This window comes from Schistocerca cancellata, chromosome 1 (genome assembly GCF_023864275.1).
Source record: "Schistocerca cancellata isolate TAMUIC-IGC-003103 chromosome 1, iqSchCanc2.1, whole genome shotgun sequence".
Lineage (NCBI taxonomy): Eukaryota > Metazoa > Arthropoda > Insecta > Orthoptera > Acrididae > Schistocerca > Schistocerca cancellata.
The window spans coordinates 486975423-486992477 of NC_064626.1; the positions used below are offsets into that span (position 1 = coordinate 486975423).

The window sequence follows — 17055 nt, forward strand, 5'->3', positions numbered from 1 at the left end:
CGTCGGATCTGTCACGATGGTATCGTTCATTACAGCAAAAAACATTTCCCAAGCTTCACAACAATGCTACTCAGATCATGTGCATGTTGGCATGTATTGTTGTGAGCAGCTTTACTCAGCAATGAAAAGAGTAAATAGTAAGGAACGATCGTTTCTTCAGGATGTAACAACGAAGCTCATCCTCCGGATTAACGCTGCGAACACTTTGACGCCTGATATTTCCGATCTTGTAATGAAAAGAAAGTATCAAGCTACAGAGGCCCAATAAATTTAGTATGCAATTTCTTATAAAACAGTTGTTTCTTATTTATTTCCCGAACATCGTATTTCCTGGTGTAGCATGTCATCACGTCTTATCAGCTAAGAGTATGAGGTTGTCGATCTTGTAAGACGCAGCTGGCACATCAAAACGCTTGCCTTGCCGCCTGCCTCAGGCAGCCGTGCCACGCGCCGGCGTGCCGGCCCACTCGAGTGGCCACAGCGAGCGACGCGGCTCCCTGGAGCAGGGAGCGCTCCGCGGCTCACACCGGAGCCGACCAGCTGGAACAGCCTGCTTTAGTGGGTATGTTGGCAGAGGGCGTGAAGTCATGCAACATTTGCGTAGTGGCAATCCCGAGAAATGAGGATAGAGCAGCCTAAACTTTCTCTTTTACTCGTAAAAAGTTAGAAATAATCTCTTTTAGGTTAACAGCAATAATCTGCGTTGAGGAGGCCGCTTTTGTGTGCTTGTTTTTTATTGATACTTTCTGAGATAAAGCAATACAATAGCTTCGGTGTAACCGCTGCTTTCCACTCACTCTTGGAAGTACATTAGTTTTTAAGGAACTTCAAGATGATTTCAACATTCTATAGATATAATAAAATAACATTGAATCATATGAACCTTGCAGTCGAATCTTGACTCAAAATTAATCATTAAATACGAGGGCGTGCTGAAACGTAATGCCTCCAAATTTTTATGTGAAATTTCTTACAGCTTTTTAAATGACACAAATCATTACCATTCTACATGTATAGTCTTCATGTCTAAATATTTGCTGTCATCTGCCGCTACAGGGCTCCGAATTGCAGCGTATAACACGTGTGTAAAGTTACTATGTCGATGGGCGAGAAACAACGTGCTGTAATCAAGTTTCGTATTCGACGAGGAGTTCGTCCACACAGGGAGTAACCTCTCCTCCATCATGACAACGCCAGACGACACACGATCGGTACGACGTCTTCAGCAGCGCAACGCCTTTGGCTCACTGTCATCCATCATCCTCCCGACTTGGCCTCATCCGATTTTCATCTGTTTCCAAAACTTTAAGAACGTATTCGAGAACTTTCCTTTGCTAGAGATGAAGCAGTGCATGCTGAGGTTAGTTGTGATTCCAACAACAGCCATACATTCTACAGTGATGGTATGAACGAACTGGTCTCTCGTTGGGAGAAATATGTTCGTAGTCAGGCAGACTAGGTTGAGAAACAAATCTTTCAACATGAAGAATAAAGACGAAGAATGTTAACAACTTTTGCTTTAATTAACAAACAAAACATAAAAAATTCGGACGCATTACTTCTCATCGTAATGAATACCGATTAGATAGATACCTTGAGTAAGTAAAAAAAAAATATTCTGTGGGTCTGTGCCTCATAGTCGAACTAAGTTTTAATTGAGAACGAGAATAATTCCACCATTCCAAAAATTATGCGCAGATTTAAAAACAGCAACGGTATTTAATTTCTGCATACTGTAGTTATATATTCCGTAATTTGAAAAAAGAAAAAAAGAAACAGCTCCTATTAGTGCTCCTTCCAGGTACGTCCCACTACAGTTTTGATCGGAGTTTTCGTTTCAGAGACACTTATGATATAATTTCGCGAAGTAGGCTTGGCTAAATGGCTCTGAGCACTATGGAACTTAAGAGCTGAGGTCATAAATCCCAGAAAACTTAGAACTACTTAAACCTAACTAACCTATGGACATCACACACATCCATGCCCGAGGCAGGATTCGAACCTGTGACCGTAGCGGTCGCGCTGTTCCAGACTGAATGGCCTAGAACCTGTCGACTACTCCACCCGGCGCGCCAAGTAGGTAATAATTTACATGAATAAGAGAACCGTAACGATTTTTATCTTACCACAGGCTAAGCAAATTTTAAAAGGTAATTATAAAAAAAAAATCCCGTATCTCACTTCATTTGAGTACTAGTAGAGGAATTGGCATTGGAATGAATTTACAGTCCTTTGACAGAATCGGCAAATACAGTATGTGTGCGAGGCATTACAAAGTGGCTAATGATATTTCCGTTTTAATTATATTAAAAATTACACACGAAACGTTTCTCTCTTTCGCATCATTTCCAAATGTTTATTCTGCTCCGATGAGCTGATCGGTATATTTGTAATGTTCATATAATCGCTGATTCATGCTTTTGCAAACACAGTATGAGGCCATACGGCAAAAAGTGATCTGATCTCTCCCCTATAGAAGAAAACAAGCGCCAGGAGATATTTAGGCAGAGAATGAGTAACATTTTTCCAGTATTATAGAGTATCAACCAAACAATAACAAATTTTATTGAACGAACCTGTTCGTCTTAATACTCCTGGTTTAGCGTTTCATAAGTGGAGGGAGGAAAGAAGATTAGAACTCTGAAAAATTCATCATTACAAGACAGTGATAGGACCATATTACACATTTATTAACTGCTCCATGATTTTGTTGTTCTCTTTTACGGATCCTAAAACTGGTCATCCTAATGCATATTGCAATACATTAGCCAATTTCAGAATCAGTAAAAGAATATGAAGAAATGAGGAAAAGGGAAGAAGATTGCGAAGGGAACATTAGGGAACACGAGAATAGGAAGATATGAATTGGGTAACAAAGAAATAAACGAACACATAGAAAAATGTACAGTTAAAATTAAGAAAAACTGCATGCTTTGGAAAAGGTTAAACCAGCAGGACTAGAAGAGTTGCCAATGGTAGAAACTAGCATAAATGAACAAGAAAGACAAACAAAGCACAAAAATAAGATTAAGGCGTTGGAAGGTTTGCTAGCCGCGCCAAGTGGCCGCGCGGTTCGGGGCGCCATGTCACGCAGCCCCTCCCGCCGGAGGTTCGAGTCCTCCCTCGGGCATGGGTGTGTGTGTTGTTCTTAGCATTAGTTTAAGTTACTCTAAGTTGTGTGTAAGTCTAGGGTGCGATGACCTCATCAGTTTGGTATCTTAGTAATTCACACACATTTGAACATTTTTGAAGGCTTGCTAGACAAAACATGTCGAAGTAGGCTGGGGAGAATATAGACAGCAGCGTAGAGGAAAGAAAATGTGAGAGGGTGAAAGAATATTGAAGGAAGTGTAAAGCTACCTTACCCTAGCTGGCCTATAACAAATGGAGAAGAAGAAAAGTAAAACTGATAACATGATGGTGTAGAGTTTATGATAAAGGATCAGCAGCTCTGTATAGCCGATGTCTCGCTTTTCACATTACGTTTGATACATTGTCCTCTGCGAGCCCACGACATATTCAAAACGTCCATCTTCCTGTGACGGTTATCTACAGTCACATTGTGAACTATCGACAAACAAAACATTAGACGTGAATATCACCGTACGTTGTCCCGGTACCGATGTTAGTTCTTACCAACTACAATGATTCGAAAATGTTATAGCATGACAAACCACTCTGAAAAGGAAGAAACTTTCTGGTGATCTTCATCGTCTAACTGGTATTAAATTATTAAACTTGTGCGCAACTTGCAACTGGGAAGTATAATCAGCATCATTATGAGATGCTACCGTCACAGGCAGAAATACACTACTGCAAATACAATACATTTCTCGCCATACCTATGTTACATGTGTGTGTCGTGAAGATTGCTGGCTGGAAGCTAATTTGACATTGTACAAATGACATCATGTAACGCCTCAGGCAACTTAAAGAATAAATTTAACAGCAGATCAAGGTGTTACTTGACGTACTTTTGCTATTTGTAATAGCTGTGGAACACAATTAACGAAAAACAGTTTGCTATTATGAACGTATAGATCTTCCCATCAAATATGAGGAAAAGTTCCATCGATGATAACACAGGAGGACCAGTAGGCAACGTAATGATCTATATATCTATTAAAGTGTTTGGTGTCTGAGCTATAGATTCCGATTTCGCTTTTCCTGTTGTAATATTTCACTTGATACCCAAGTCATGAAGGGTATGTCAAGATTCATCATTCTTGCTACATACCGACGATCATTCAGCCTTCCTTCAACAGCTGATAAAAGCGGTCCCATTGCGTATCCCACAGTTCTCCACACAACACTTCCAGGAAGTGGTGAGGTACGGTGTGACGAACTGCCGCTTCATGTGACCTTTCACTTCGTCGCCTATGGACAAGTTGGCATCGATATGATCATCCGAAGACGGCCGGAGTGGCCGAGCGGTTCTAGGCGCTCCAGTCTGGAACCGTGAGACTACTACGGTCGCAGGTTCGAATCCTTCCTCGGGCATGGATGTGTGCGATGTCCTTAGGTTAAGTTAGGTTTAAGTAGTTCTAAGTTCTAGGGGACTGATGACCTCAGAAGTTAAGTCCCACAGTGCTCAGAGCCATTTAAACCATTTTGAACCATGATTATCCGAACACAATCGATACACAGCGCATCACATCACAGTTCGTCACTTAGTGTCCTGGTTGACTTCTGCTCTGCACAAAGCGAGGCTCTGTCAGTGACGCTACTTCAGTGATGAACGCTGCCTAGCACCTCGAGACCTCAATCCAGTTTCCGTTAATCTGTCCTGGATGGTATATGGTGACACTCTGCGTGTAATCTCTGCCTGGTACAGTCGTAATCGTTCTGAAAGAACATTTGCCTCCTCTTCTCATCACAGTGTGGTCATTTCATTAGCATCTGTTCTGCAGTGAATGACTGTATGGTGCGTCGCTATGGTGCTCGCATGTGCCTCATGCCAATGATTCTTCGTCTCTCAAACTGCGGAAGAAAGATCCCCTAACGGCACCAAGGCTTTACAAAAATTACTCTGTTTGGCCACGAGCGTGCAAAAACTGGTGTAGGTGAAGCATAGCATAACTGATCATGCCTTCCAAGCAGGGACTCACTAATTAAGCTAACCCCAATCTGTATTATCATAATGAATCAGTGTGTAGGGTTTCCTTGTGCTTCTTTTCTATGAATCTCTCTCGTTGATGCCGTCCCTCGAGGCAGTCCTCGTAGCGCAATGGATTCTTTAGAAGATGCAAACAGGTGACCCGTGATTATACGTGGACATATTGGTAGCTGATTTACTTCAAATAGGTCCCGAGACGTCTTTACAATGCGTTTACTAGCGAACATTGTAAAACAGTTACTATAGTCTTAAACGATGCATTTCACAAGGTTAAATAAATTCTAGGTCATGATAAAGCGACTGTCACACAAGAGCATATCACAATACATTGTATTGCCGACTGGCTATAACCGAAATCTCTTGCATGGTGTAAAATTCCGTAGCTATTCGTACGTTTTCTGTAGCTTAACATTTGTCTAGTGATTCAACTGATTTACTGCATCGTTGTATCGTCATACTAAATCTCTGATAACACATTGGTTGTGTGCTGTGCCAAAAGTGAAATTTGATGAGTAATAAACCGGCCGGAGTGGCCGACCGGTTCTAGGCGCTTCAGTCTGGAACCGCGTGACAACCACGATAGCATGTTCGAATCCTGTCTCAGGCATGGATGTGTATTATGTCCTTAGGTTAGTTAGGTTTAAGTAGTTCTAAGTTATAGAGGACTGATGACCTCCCATAGTGCTCAGAGCCATTTGAACCATTTGATGAGTAATATTTTTAATAAATAAAATTCCGAGTTTCGCGCCGGAACGCCTGTCGTTTCTGTAGGTATCGTTTGTCACACCAGATCTCTTATTGCGCCTCGCGTAGCTCTCCCCACTCCAGTGACTGGCTACTGCACCGTATCGTCCATTCTCCACCGGGGCTTAAGAACCAGCTTCTCAATCCGTGCTGTCGTACTCTGCAGCCATGCTTAAGGCATTGCTTTATTTCTGATAGCTGTAGCGTCCCAGTAAAACTTGAAATTTAAAAAAATAAAATGCTGCCAAAAACGAGAGTAACCTCACAACGTTCATGTGCACTTGTGCACGCTGTAATCTGGAGCTGTTAAGTTCTGCTGTTATAGTAACTTTAAAAATGTTCTATAACCGTGACGTACCTGCACCATTCTTCATCTGTATGAATGGTTTTATCTGCACTGAAAATAAGATCGCGCATGGACGAAATTTTAATAGAGGGAATCAGTTTGGCATCGTTCTGTCTACGCGTTCATGGTGGGACGCTTTTCATTTCGTCACGTACCTCAAAGAGCATAGGCTGCTTTGTTGCGTAAAGTTCGACAAGCTTTAGTCATTATTTCTAGTGTAAGCATGAGGTTGTAAATTCACTTCTGTCTAGACACTGGAAAACACCCTTGCATAGCCCGTAAGGTAAGTAAATGAGCAATTATCTATATACTGCAGAGGGTCTGTCTATAGACGTGTAGCTACACAATGTACATTTTCTAGACACATTGCCTCGTCTACACGCTTGAATGCCTTGTTCCTCGATATTTGCTAGATATGGCTGAACTTGTGCAGAGACAGTAAGGGACAGTGAGAGATATCGAAAGAGCAGACGTTGGTGGAAACGCGAACCTTTTCCGGAGGGGTCTCGTTTCGGCAGTAATTTACTTTCGGCATCGGCAGAAGAAGACAACATTCTTTTTTCCAACATCACTCACTGATACTAAACACTTACTTGGCCAGCTGTTTGATAACCAACTTCATCTTGTTGCGATTTGTATGTTCGGAATTATTAACTTCCCACAAACATGATGCCGCTTAAAGATTTTCAATTTGGTGCAACATTTCCAACCGCCCGATGTGGCCGAGCGGTTCTAGGTGCTTCAGTCTGGAACCGCGCGACTGCTACGGTCGCAGGTTCGAATCCTGCCTCGGCCGTGGATGTCTGTTATGTCCCTAGGTTAGTTAGGTTTAAGTAGTTCTAAGTTCTAGGGGACTGATGACCTCAGCTGCTAGGTCCCAGAGTGGTCAGAGCCAATTGAATCATATTTGAGCAACATTTTCTCCTTTGGCCACATGTTTACACGTTTTAACAATAAGAAAAACAAATGTAATATAATCACTGGACGCTATAACCGAGCGAGGTCGCTCAGTAGTCAGCACACTGCACTCGCATTCGGATTGACGACGGCTCAAACCCGCATCCGGCCATTCTCATTGGATTGTTCTCCTGAAAGGGCGCGGCGACTTCCTTCCCTACTCTTGCCTAAACGGATGACCCCGCTGTTTGGTCCCCTCCCCCAAACCAACAACTGGAGTCCACGTGTGCCAACACGTCGACACTACGAAATGTTACCTAACTTTCTCCAAGAATTGTCTCATGTCTTCCTTTTCGGACGGAAGTCAAAAGTTCTGCGATTTTGTTGCGAAAGTGTGTCTATAGATAAGCAACTTCACTCAATTCTCTATATACAAAATTGGTTGGTTGTCTGTAAACACGGGTTACATAAAAAACCTCTCAACATTGTATTGAAGTGAAGGCCTATTTATGAGTGGTTGGGGCCCCGGAGCTGTGTACGTTGGAACGGTCTTGTTCGCCTCTCGCTCGCGGCTTGTGCTCTAGTGGCACAAAGCAAGTGCCTCCTGAAACGTGCCTTCTCTGCAGCGGGGCTCAGTAAACACTACGGTGATAGCTAGCCAGAGCCGTTAGCGAGTACCGCCTAGCGCCGCGTCGCACCGCGCAGCACAGGATGAAAATAGCTCCATCAACGGTGCGCTCGTCCCAACCCCACCCTCCGCTTTTTTCCCCCTTTTTTTAACCGCGAGTCCGCGTGGCCCGCCGTCACCACAAACGTGCATTTTCGGTGCCCCGCAGCTATTTGCTTTATTTACTTCGGCGCAATACTGTGACAATCGTCTGTGGCGCGCCGGCCACGCACCGAGCCCAGCCGGTGAGGTTGGTAACACTGCACAAAAAACAAACAGCGGCGCCCGCGTCCCGTTTTTGCGGCTGCTTTGGAGATGTCAAGAGAAATTAGGCGGGTCTTCGTTGTTTTACGGTAAAGAGTCGAGCCATATACGGGGAAAAAGAACGTCTGTGTAGGACAAGCACTCGTAGAAAAGGTCGCCCGTTTCTTAGTTCCACTGCAAAAACGCACATCGTTCAAACACACCCCTAACGTTGGATATACGTATGCTGGCGGTGTGCTTGTAAAAATCAGTAGAAATAAAAGTAGCCGACAAAAAACGTGAAAATGGCCGTTGGTGTTGCCTAGCGGTTCTAGACGCTTCAGTCTGGCACCGCGCGACCGCTACGGTCGCAGTTTCGAATCCTGCCTCGGGCATGGATGTGTGTGGTGTCCTTAGGCTAGTTAGGTTTATGTAGTTCTAAGTTCTAGGGGACTGATGACCTCAGCTGCTAGGTCCCAGAGTGGTCAGAGCCAATTGAATCATATTTGAGCAACATTTTCTCCTTTGGCCACATGTTTACACTGATGACATCATATGTTAAGTTCCATGGTGCTCAGAGCCATTCGAACCATTTCTGAACATGAAAACGTTCCAGATGGAAGTATTCATTTGCTATCAAATTTTTTCGACCGACTGCTGTCATTGTTAAGTGGTAAAGACCCACTATGTGCATATACGTCAAAATTAAGAGGGGTGCGGCAGGCGAGTAAATGAAAAATAAAGCATTTACAGAGATAATTACCTGGTGTTGAACAATACGCTTACTAGACGATCACCTCCAGAGAGAACGTCAGGTTCGAAGCAGATGCAGCATCGTCTTCAAAGCGTAATAAATAAAGAACAGGTTCCTAAGTTATTTTTCAAAAGTTGAGCGAGTGTCTTCAGGGAGGCCTGAAACCCGAATTGGTTGGTACTCTGTTTTCGACCAGCGTTAATTTCTTCCTTTTGATAACTGTGTATCACATTTAACACGCGACTCCAGCAAGCTTTCGAGTCGCTGTGTTAAGATACGATGCCGGGATGAGCAGAAAGAATTAACGTAATGAAGGACAGTTCTGCACGTGTTTTAAGATATAAAAATTAATTTTAAGTTTAATACGTTGCAGAGTTATTTTGACAGTCCAAAAATACACTAGTCCTTAACGTGAGGCACCAAATACCGATAAAAACGTCATGAAACGGCTGTTCTTCGTACAAATCAGATTTTATGATGCATAAAAGAATATATTGTAAGTATCTTGGCACAATCGTGGAAAGATTTCTTTCACAAAACACCTCTGCCTACATCACATATGCTAAAAACTAATGCTTCCCAATTTTTTATGTGAGAACTCTAAAGATTTCAAACTAAAACAAGCGTTATTATCATTCTGCATCTTTATTATTCATGTCTACATATTTTAGGTAAATTGAAGGTGGAGTGGCGAGAAAGGAAACGAACTATTGATGTCAGCTGCATCGGTACTTTATGCGGAATTAGCGGCAACGAGTGATAATGTGAAACACACCGGGAATCGAACGTGGGATGTCCTGCTTATTAGGCAATTGAGTTAACCACTGCGCCATACGGACACAGTATTTACGGTCGACGAACACTCCCACCTAGCGCCGTGTAGGCGAACTCCACGTCCATGTTCTTCATCCTTTGAGATTCCCGCAGGAGGTCAAATGTAATTCTGCGCCCGCACTGAAGGTGGTGCATATATTGCCCATTGAGGCGAATCAGTTCTACGAAATAACACACACCAGACGTTATGTAAATATACATATTTATTTCTCCACTTACTCACCCTCTGGCGACAAACGCATTGCTCCCGACGTGAGAACAGTTTGTTGAATGTTTGACTTTATTGACAGAGCCAAAACCTCATATCTGCTTGCACAGCTTCATCTTTATGAAAGTCAAGTCCTCGAAAGTGTTCAGTACGTTCTGGATGCTGATGAAAATTGGATGCGGCCAAATCGCGACTGTATGGAGTTCAGCACCACATTTTCCTGTATTAAGCGTGTGAACACTATGACGTCGCAAGTTTCTGATGTTGATACAATCATAACGGTATACAGCTTTGATACTTCTTTGGATTTCTATTGGAGGCACGCTTTCTGCGGTTAGAAACTCGATTACAGCACGCTGTTTCTCACGCACCGACAGAAATACATTTAACGTCACCGGCCGCGGTGGCCGTGCGGTTCTAGGCCCTTCAGTCCGGAACCGTGAGACTGCTACGGTCGCAGGTTCGAATCCTGCCTCGGTCATGGATGTGTGTGATGTCCTTAGGTTAGCTAGGTTTAAGTAGTTCTAAGTTCTAGGGGACTGATGACCTCAGATGTTAAGTCCCATAGTGCTCAGAGCCATTTGAACCAAGCTATTAAACGTCGCCATGTTCTCACTGCAATTCCAATCCCTCTTGCTGCATAGGGTTGCAACTTACGTCAACGAAGCGGGAAAGTCGGCTGAGTAATGTGCATGATGGGTAATACCTCGACTTATATTGAGACGTTCCATTTCAGTACATCCTCATAAACAAAAATTGGACTCGCTCTGTTCCTCAGTAAGATCCAGCGCGCCGTAGAGAAGAGCGCTCAATTTGATGTAGTGTTCCCTGAAGGCATTCGTCTCATCTCCGCACGGTCGTTTAGTGATGAAAGTAAGAAAATGGCTCTGAGCACTATGGGACTTAACATCTATTGTCATCAGTCCCCTAGAACTTAGAACTACTTAAACCTAACTAACCTAAGGACATCACACAACACCCAGTCATCACGAGGCAGAGGAAATCCCTGACGCCGCCGGGAATCGAACCCGGGAACCCGGGCGCGGGAATCGAAAACGCTACCGCACGACCACGAGCTGCGGACGGTAAAAGTAAGAGCTTACCGACGATAGGACCAGACTTACGATTGGATACAGGACTCACTCGCAGACTGAACGCAACACGTCGTTCCTAACGGATCAAATTCGACAAATGTAAAAGTAATTTCAGGAGTAACCAATGTAGTGTTATAGGCCCACTACTAGTTACAGTTTATATCAGTGATCAGGCTGTTCGCAGACGATGCTGTTGTCTATACGCAGGTTGCTACACCCAAATACTCTAACGAAATGCAGAGAGACTAGCACAGGATCGACAGTTGGTGTAGATACTGACAGTTGGTCCTGAACATAAAATAAATGGTCGGCACCGCTCATAAATAGACGAAGAGTACGATGTTACATTAGACAAACGGTGTAAGTGTCACTGGAAACTGTAACTACTTGAAGATAGTTACCATCCAGAGCAACTAAAGCGAAACGACATCATAAAATAAAAATTTGGCAAAGTGCGACTTGTACTCACGCACTGAGGGTTCCGTGCAAACGTAAATACGTATATATATAAATTGGTGTACCAATGTATGCGCCGGCCAGTGTGGCCACGCGGTCAAAGGCGCTTCAGTCTGGAACCGCGCGACCGCTACGGTCGCAGGTTCGAATCCTGCCTCGGGCGTGGATGTGTGTGATGTCCTTAGGTTAGTTAGGTTTAAGTAGTTCTAAGTTCTAGGGGACTGATGACCTCAGATGTTAAGTCCCATAGTGCTCAGAGCCATTTGCACCATTTGAACCAATGTATGCAAAACTCCGATTACTCTAATTTGGGCGCTACGATTTGATATTGTGGTGATCGGCATATACTGATTGCGAGAATCGGACGCTCCGTGCTACGAACCCATCTCTGTGTCTTACCGAGCCTCTAAGGCGCTGCAGTCATAGACCATGCGGGTGGTCCCGGTGGAGGTTCGAGTCCTCCCTTGGGCATGGGTGTGTGTGTTTGTCCATAGGATAATTTAGGTTAAGTAGTGTGTAAGCTTAGGGACTGATGCCCTTAGAAGTCCCATAAGATTTCACACACATTTGAAAATTTTTTTCTTACCGAGCCAAAGATTTGTTTTATAGACTTTGAGATATTACGAGGAGAGAGATTGTATTGTTGTGAGACGCCATTAAGGTACATAGTAAATGATGTTAAAATAGTTTTTTTGCAAAAAATAGAATCAAATAACTAACATCAAGTATTCAAGTTGCTTATATCTCCATACCGAAATTTAGTTAATAATCACTGTACAGATATTATGAGACATAGATCGTTCGAAGGTGACGTTTAGAACGATAGTGCGAACCTGCATTTTCCACGGTCAGAATTCGTCTAGAGATTATCTCCGAAATGATAAAAAATTGCTAAATTGTTGGACCTATCATACGACATAGCACACAGCTGGTGGCGAACGATCTGCGTAACGAGTAAAGGTTTTACAGATTTCAGGTGAAGCAGATAATGACGAGGAATGTCCGCGAGATTGCCGCTGCTGAATACATCTCTTGCTCTCCTGTGGTATTTATAACGAAACTTTTATATTTTCCAGGTTTTCAGGAGAGTAAAGATAAAAGGAAGTAGGGAACTAAGCTAAACTAACTAAATCCAATAACTAAACCAATAATTAAAATAAAATCATATGTAAAGAATATTTATTTATAATAAATAAATAACAAAATAATATTTTTAATTAACTAACCAATAATAATATATTAAATTGGCGTCCAAGTAGAGGACGTCCTACAATTAGCAATTGTTGTATATATTGCATTTCACTATTATATCCATGTACTAATCGATATATTGTATGAGTGTTTCATGTACAGTAATTAGTATTGGTGGAGTCCGGTCGTGTGAGCTGAGCAGTCCCGATCCCCACCGCAGAACTTCACATCGCTGCAAACTGTATAAGGCAAGCACACCCATCAATCAACATTCTTGTCTCAATCTGGGTCTATGATCTAAATAGTTTCAACATGTCCATTGTAGAATAGTGCTATATTTTCAGTTCATTTCTGTATTTTCTTCACAAGCAGTCGTAGGTCACTATTCTATGCATTCTTTTCACAATTTTTATGTGAAGCTGCATAATTAGGTGTGTAAAACCATACAGGTATTTTGTGTATCTAATTGGGCTAAGGTCAAGACTTGATCACAAATTAAAATGGATAAAGAGAAAGTATCAGGGATTCAGGAAATCTGTGAAATTCCTAGTGTAGAGGAGATTGCAGCTTCGTCTCAACAGGAGACAAATCCTATAATTTTGGAACAGCTGAGACTTTTATCTGTGTCGGTAACGACAATATCACAAAAGCAAAGGGATATCTCAATAGTGGTGCAGGACATGTCACAGAAACAAGCTGATATGGCAAAGAAACAAGCTTATAAGTCACAGAAACAAGCTGATATGTCATTGGTGGTACAAACAGTAGCACAAAAGCAAACTGACATGTCAGCTGCAATTCAGGCCATAGTTAGCAAGCAACAACAAATCTCAAGTCAAATAACTGAATTGCGAAATACGCAAAATCAGTTTCCTCTGGAAATTCAAAAGATTACCCAAGAAATGCTAACCATTAGATCGAAGCAGTAGTAAGTAGAAATTTCCATAAGAGAGTTAACAGAAACAGTGACTAGTATAGCTTCTGGGTATTATCAGTTGATACAAGCAAATCTCAATAAGCACCAACAAGAATTCTGAAATAAACTACACGTCTGGGCATCCGCTAAAGAACAGCAGGTGATGCCATGTGTAGACCAAAGCATAAAAGAAGTGGTACGCAAATTGCCTGTTGACAGCTTACCAATTTCAGAGAATATTAAGGAAGATATTAAGGAGGTAAAAGAATAATTAGAAGCAAATTTCAAACAATGGAAGGACGAAGTAGTCCATTCTGTCGAAAATATTTCGAAAGATGTGGAACAGATTCGAGAGGCAGTTAAATATTGTAGAAACGAGCTGCGTCAAGCAAAGCGAGCGCAGGACTCTAGCCACGAATCATGTTTGGTAACGGACACGCTTCGCCAGTGGGAAATATAAATTACAACGGAATGCTTGCAGTGTCACAAGCTAATAATGTGTACGCTGCAATGCTAATGGAAGAAAATTTGTCGAAGCATTGGCAGCTTCAGCCGTTCTCACCTGACCGAAAATCAATAAACACGGTTGTATTTATACGAGGATTTCGTGGTGTATTACCATGGGCATGGAGTGAAGCGCAAAAGATTAGCTACGTTTCAGATTATATCCAAGTTGATGGTGCGTTGTGGACCACGGGTATGATGGATGCGTACGAAACTTAATAGGAATATGAGAAAGCGTTTATCGCTAAATATTTGTCCCGTGGCGTGCGAGAACGATTAAGGAAAGAAGTTTTTAACTCGGAACCTTCTTGTGCAAAATCTGGACGCCTACGGCGATACTTAGAGAAGTATTCAAACAAATCAAGACACTGGGACGAGCCTATAACGATTAAGGATATTTTAAGTATTTTGAAGGCGAAACTTCCGGCTAAGGCGCGTGTAAAATTAATACATGCAACAGACGAGAATTTATAAGATTTTATGTCAGTCTTGGACTCCACTGACTTGATCCAAGAAGACTTTAAGGCAAGAGCAGATAGACACAGCTCGCACTCGCAGGCGAATAATGCCTACGACAGCCGTGCCGTGCGAGCAATCAGCTGTTCAAGAAATAAATGCGAGTCGCGCCCCGCAGAACTTCCATAATAACGGCCAACACGATAACAAGCGTAGAGGCAATGGGAATAATTTCCGTTATGGCAAAAACAAACAGAATAGACATGGTAGACGATACTATCCAGCATATAATGCAAATCCAAATACTGCGAATTGGCAAAACCGTAATAGGAAGACGCAGCCTTCTGTGGCAATGAATAATGACTGGAGACAACAGACACCAGTTATTACAGAAGTGAGAGAGGGTGCGATTCATGCAAATGAATCGCGCTCCGAAAACTAATTCAGACCGAATCATACCCCGGAGGAGTGGTCGAGGGGAGGCATATGGGCTTTGGGCAGAAAGTTCGTATGATGAGATACAACGAGGGAAAGTTAATAGAGGAGGATCTTTGTGCTGACACAACCAAATGTACAGAAGAATACTTATAAGAACCATATCTGCAATTAAAGTAACAATAGAGGGTATTCCAGATACAGTAGTTTTGGCATCGGTAAATGCAGTATCTATGAATCTATTTAATAATTTAATGAAGAAGATTCAGTTACCGAATTTTCCTCCACAACATTGCTAGATACTATGGGCGTTTGGCGCACGATCCCAACCTGTGAGGATGCAGACGATGCTAAAACTGAATCTAGGAAATGCAGAGATAACATGCGCATTCCTAGTAGTTGATAAGATTGATAAGTTAATAGTCGACTATGATCTTGGATTAGAGACTACATGGGAGGAGGACTGAAAATTAGAGTTATCTATAGCGAAGGTAAATTTGTGGATCGACATTCCCTAGCCCAGGTACACTTATTAAGGAAGGAGGGAAAACATGAAACATACTGCCGAGGGGCAAAGTTACGATTAATAATATAGGAGCACTGCCAAATCAAGACACGTTAGATTAGAGTAGTGCAAGCAGTAGAAGTATCCGAATAGATACAACGAAAGTTCAATGAGCCAGAGCACCTTAAGGAAGAGCAAAGGACACAACTGTCTGCTCTATTATGCAAGTATATGACAGTATTCGAAGAGCAACCAGATGTCATCAAGGGTTATACATGTCATCTGAACGTGAAGTCACACATAACGTACTGCCATAGTATCTATCCCGTTCGTTGGAAACAACGCAATGCTGTTGACCAAGAAATACAGAGGAAGTTAGACTGGAATCTGATTGAATATGAGAGTCCCTAATGCAGCCCACTTCTCGTTGTGCCAAAACCAGGTGGAAAAGTACATCCAGTACTCAATGCTCGTATAATTATCACAAGTACTGTACCAATATGTACTCACCCAGAAAATATAGATGAGGTGATTCAAAAGTTCAATGGAGGTAAGTATTTTACAACAATTGATTTGCTTGATTCATACTAGCAGGTCAAGTTAGATGCAGATTCAAGAAAGTATACTGCATTTGTATACACCAGTAGGAATTATCATTTCATTGTTCTTCCATATGGTTTGAACATGAGTGCGAGAGTATTCATATCCACATTGGATGCAGCATTAGCACCTGAACTAAGGTGTCAGCTAACATTATTTGTCGATGACATCCTGATAGCTACTGATACCTGGGAAGAACATGTGAATATACTAGTGTGGGCAGAACAGCGAATCTACAAAAGTCACGTTTCTGCCTGGAAAAAATAAAATTCGCAGGACATTTGATGAATTCAAGAGGTATTCTACCCAACAAAAAGAAGAGCAGTGCAATAAAAACATTTCCTGTTCGTAGAACGAAAAGGCAATGAAAAGGATTCCTAGGTCTTGCATGGATTTTTTGTCGATTCATTGAGGATCAGTCGATGAATTCTGAGCCATTATTAAATTTGTTAAGGAAGAATGTGCATTGGCAGTGGATTGAGGAATGTCAACAAGAATTGATAGCAATCAAGCAAGCTTTGTCCAATGCGAAGATTTCATCCCAACAAGTCAATTGAATTCGGATTATTGACTGATGCTTCTTCTGTTGGTCTGGGTGTATGTCTCTTCCAAATCCGAATAATAAACGGCAAGCCCACCTTTTGCCCAACACATTTCGCTAAGAAGACACCGTCAAGTTGTGAGAGGTCTTATACTACAACAGAACAGGAGGCTCTTGCATTAGTGTGGACGATCAAAAAGTTACATTGTTATTTATATGGAGCAAGAACCACAGTATATTGTGATCATCAAGCTCTTAGCTGTAAGCTGTAAGCTATTACATAGCCAACGGCCTTGGCGCAGCGGTAACACCGGTTCACGTCAGATCACCGAAGTTAAGCGCTGTCGGGCTGGGCTAGCACTTGGATGGGTGACCATCCGGTCTTCCGAGCGCTGTTGGCAGGTAGGGTGCACTCAGCCCTTGTGAGGCAAACTGAGGTGCTACTTGATTGAGAAGCAGCGGCTCTGGCCTCGGAAACTGGCATACGGCCGGGAGAGCAGAGTACTGAGCACATGCCTCTCCATATCCACATCCAATGACGCCTGTGG

At 42.5% G+C, this 17055-nt stretch overlaps 1 protein-coding gene and 1 pseudogene across 1 annotated transcript in view; one reads left to right on the forward strand and one right to left on the reverse strand.

Moving 5' to 3' along the window:
- Nucleotides 1-17055, reverse strand: part of LOC126177795 (locomotion-related protein Hikaru genki-like) — a 590640-nt gene that overhangs the window by 75246 nt on the left and 498339 nt on the right. The window lies entirely within an intron of this gene.
- LOC126103515 (5S ribosomal RNA) lies at nt 16791-16908 on the forward strand (annotated as a pseudogene).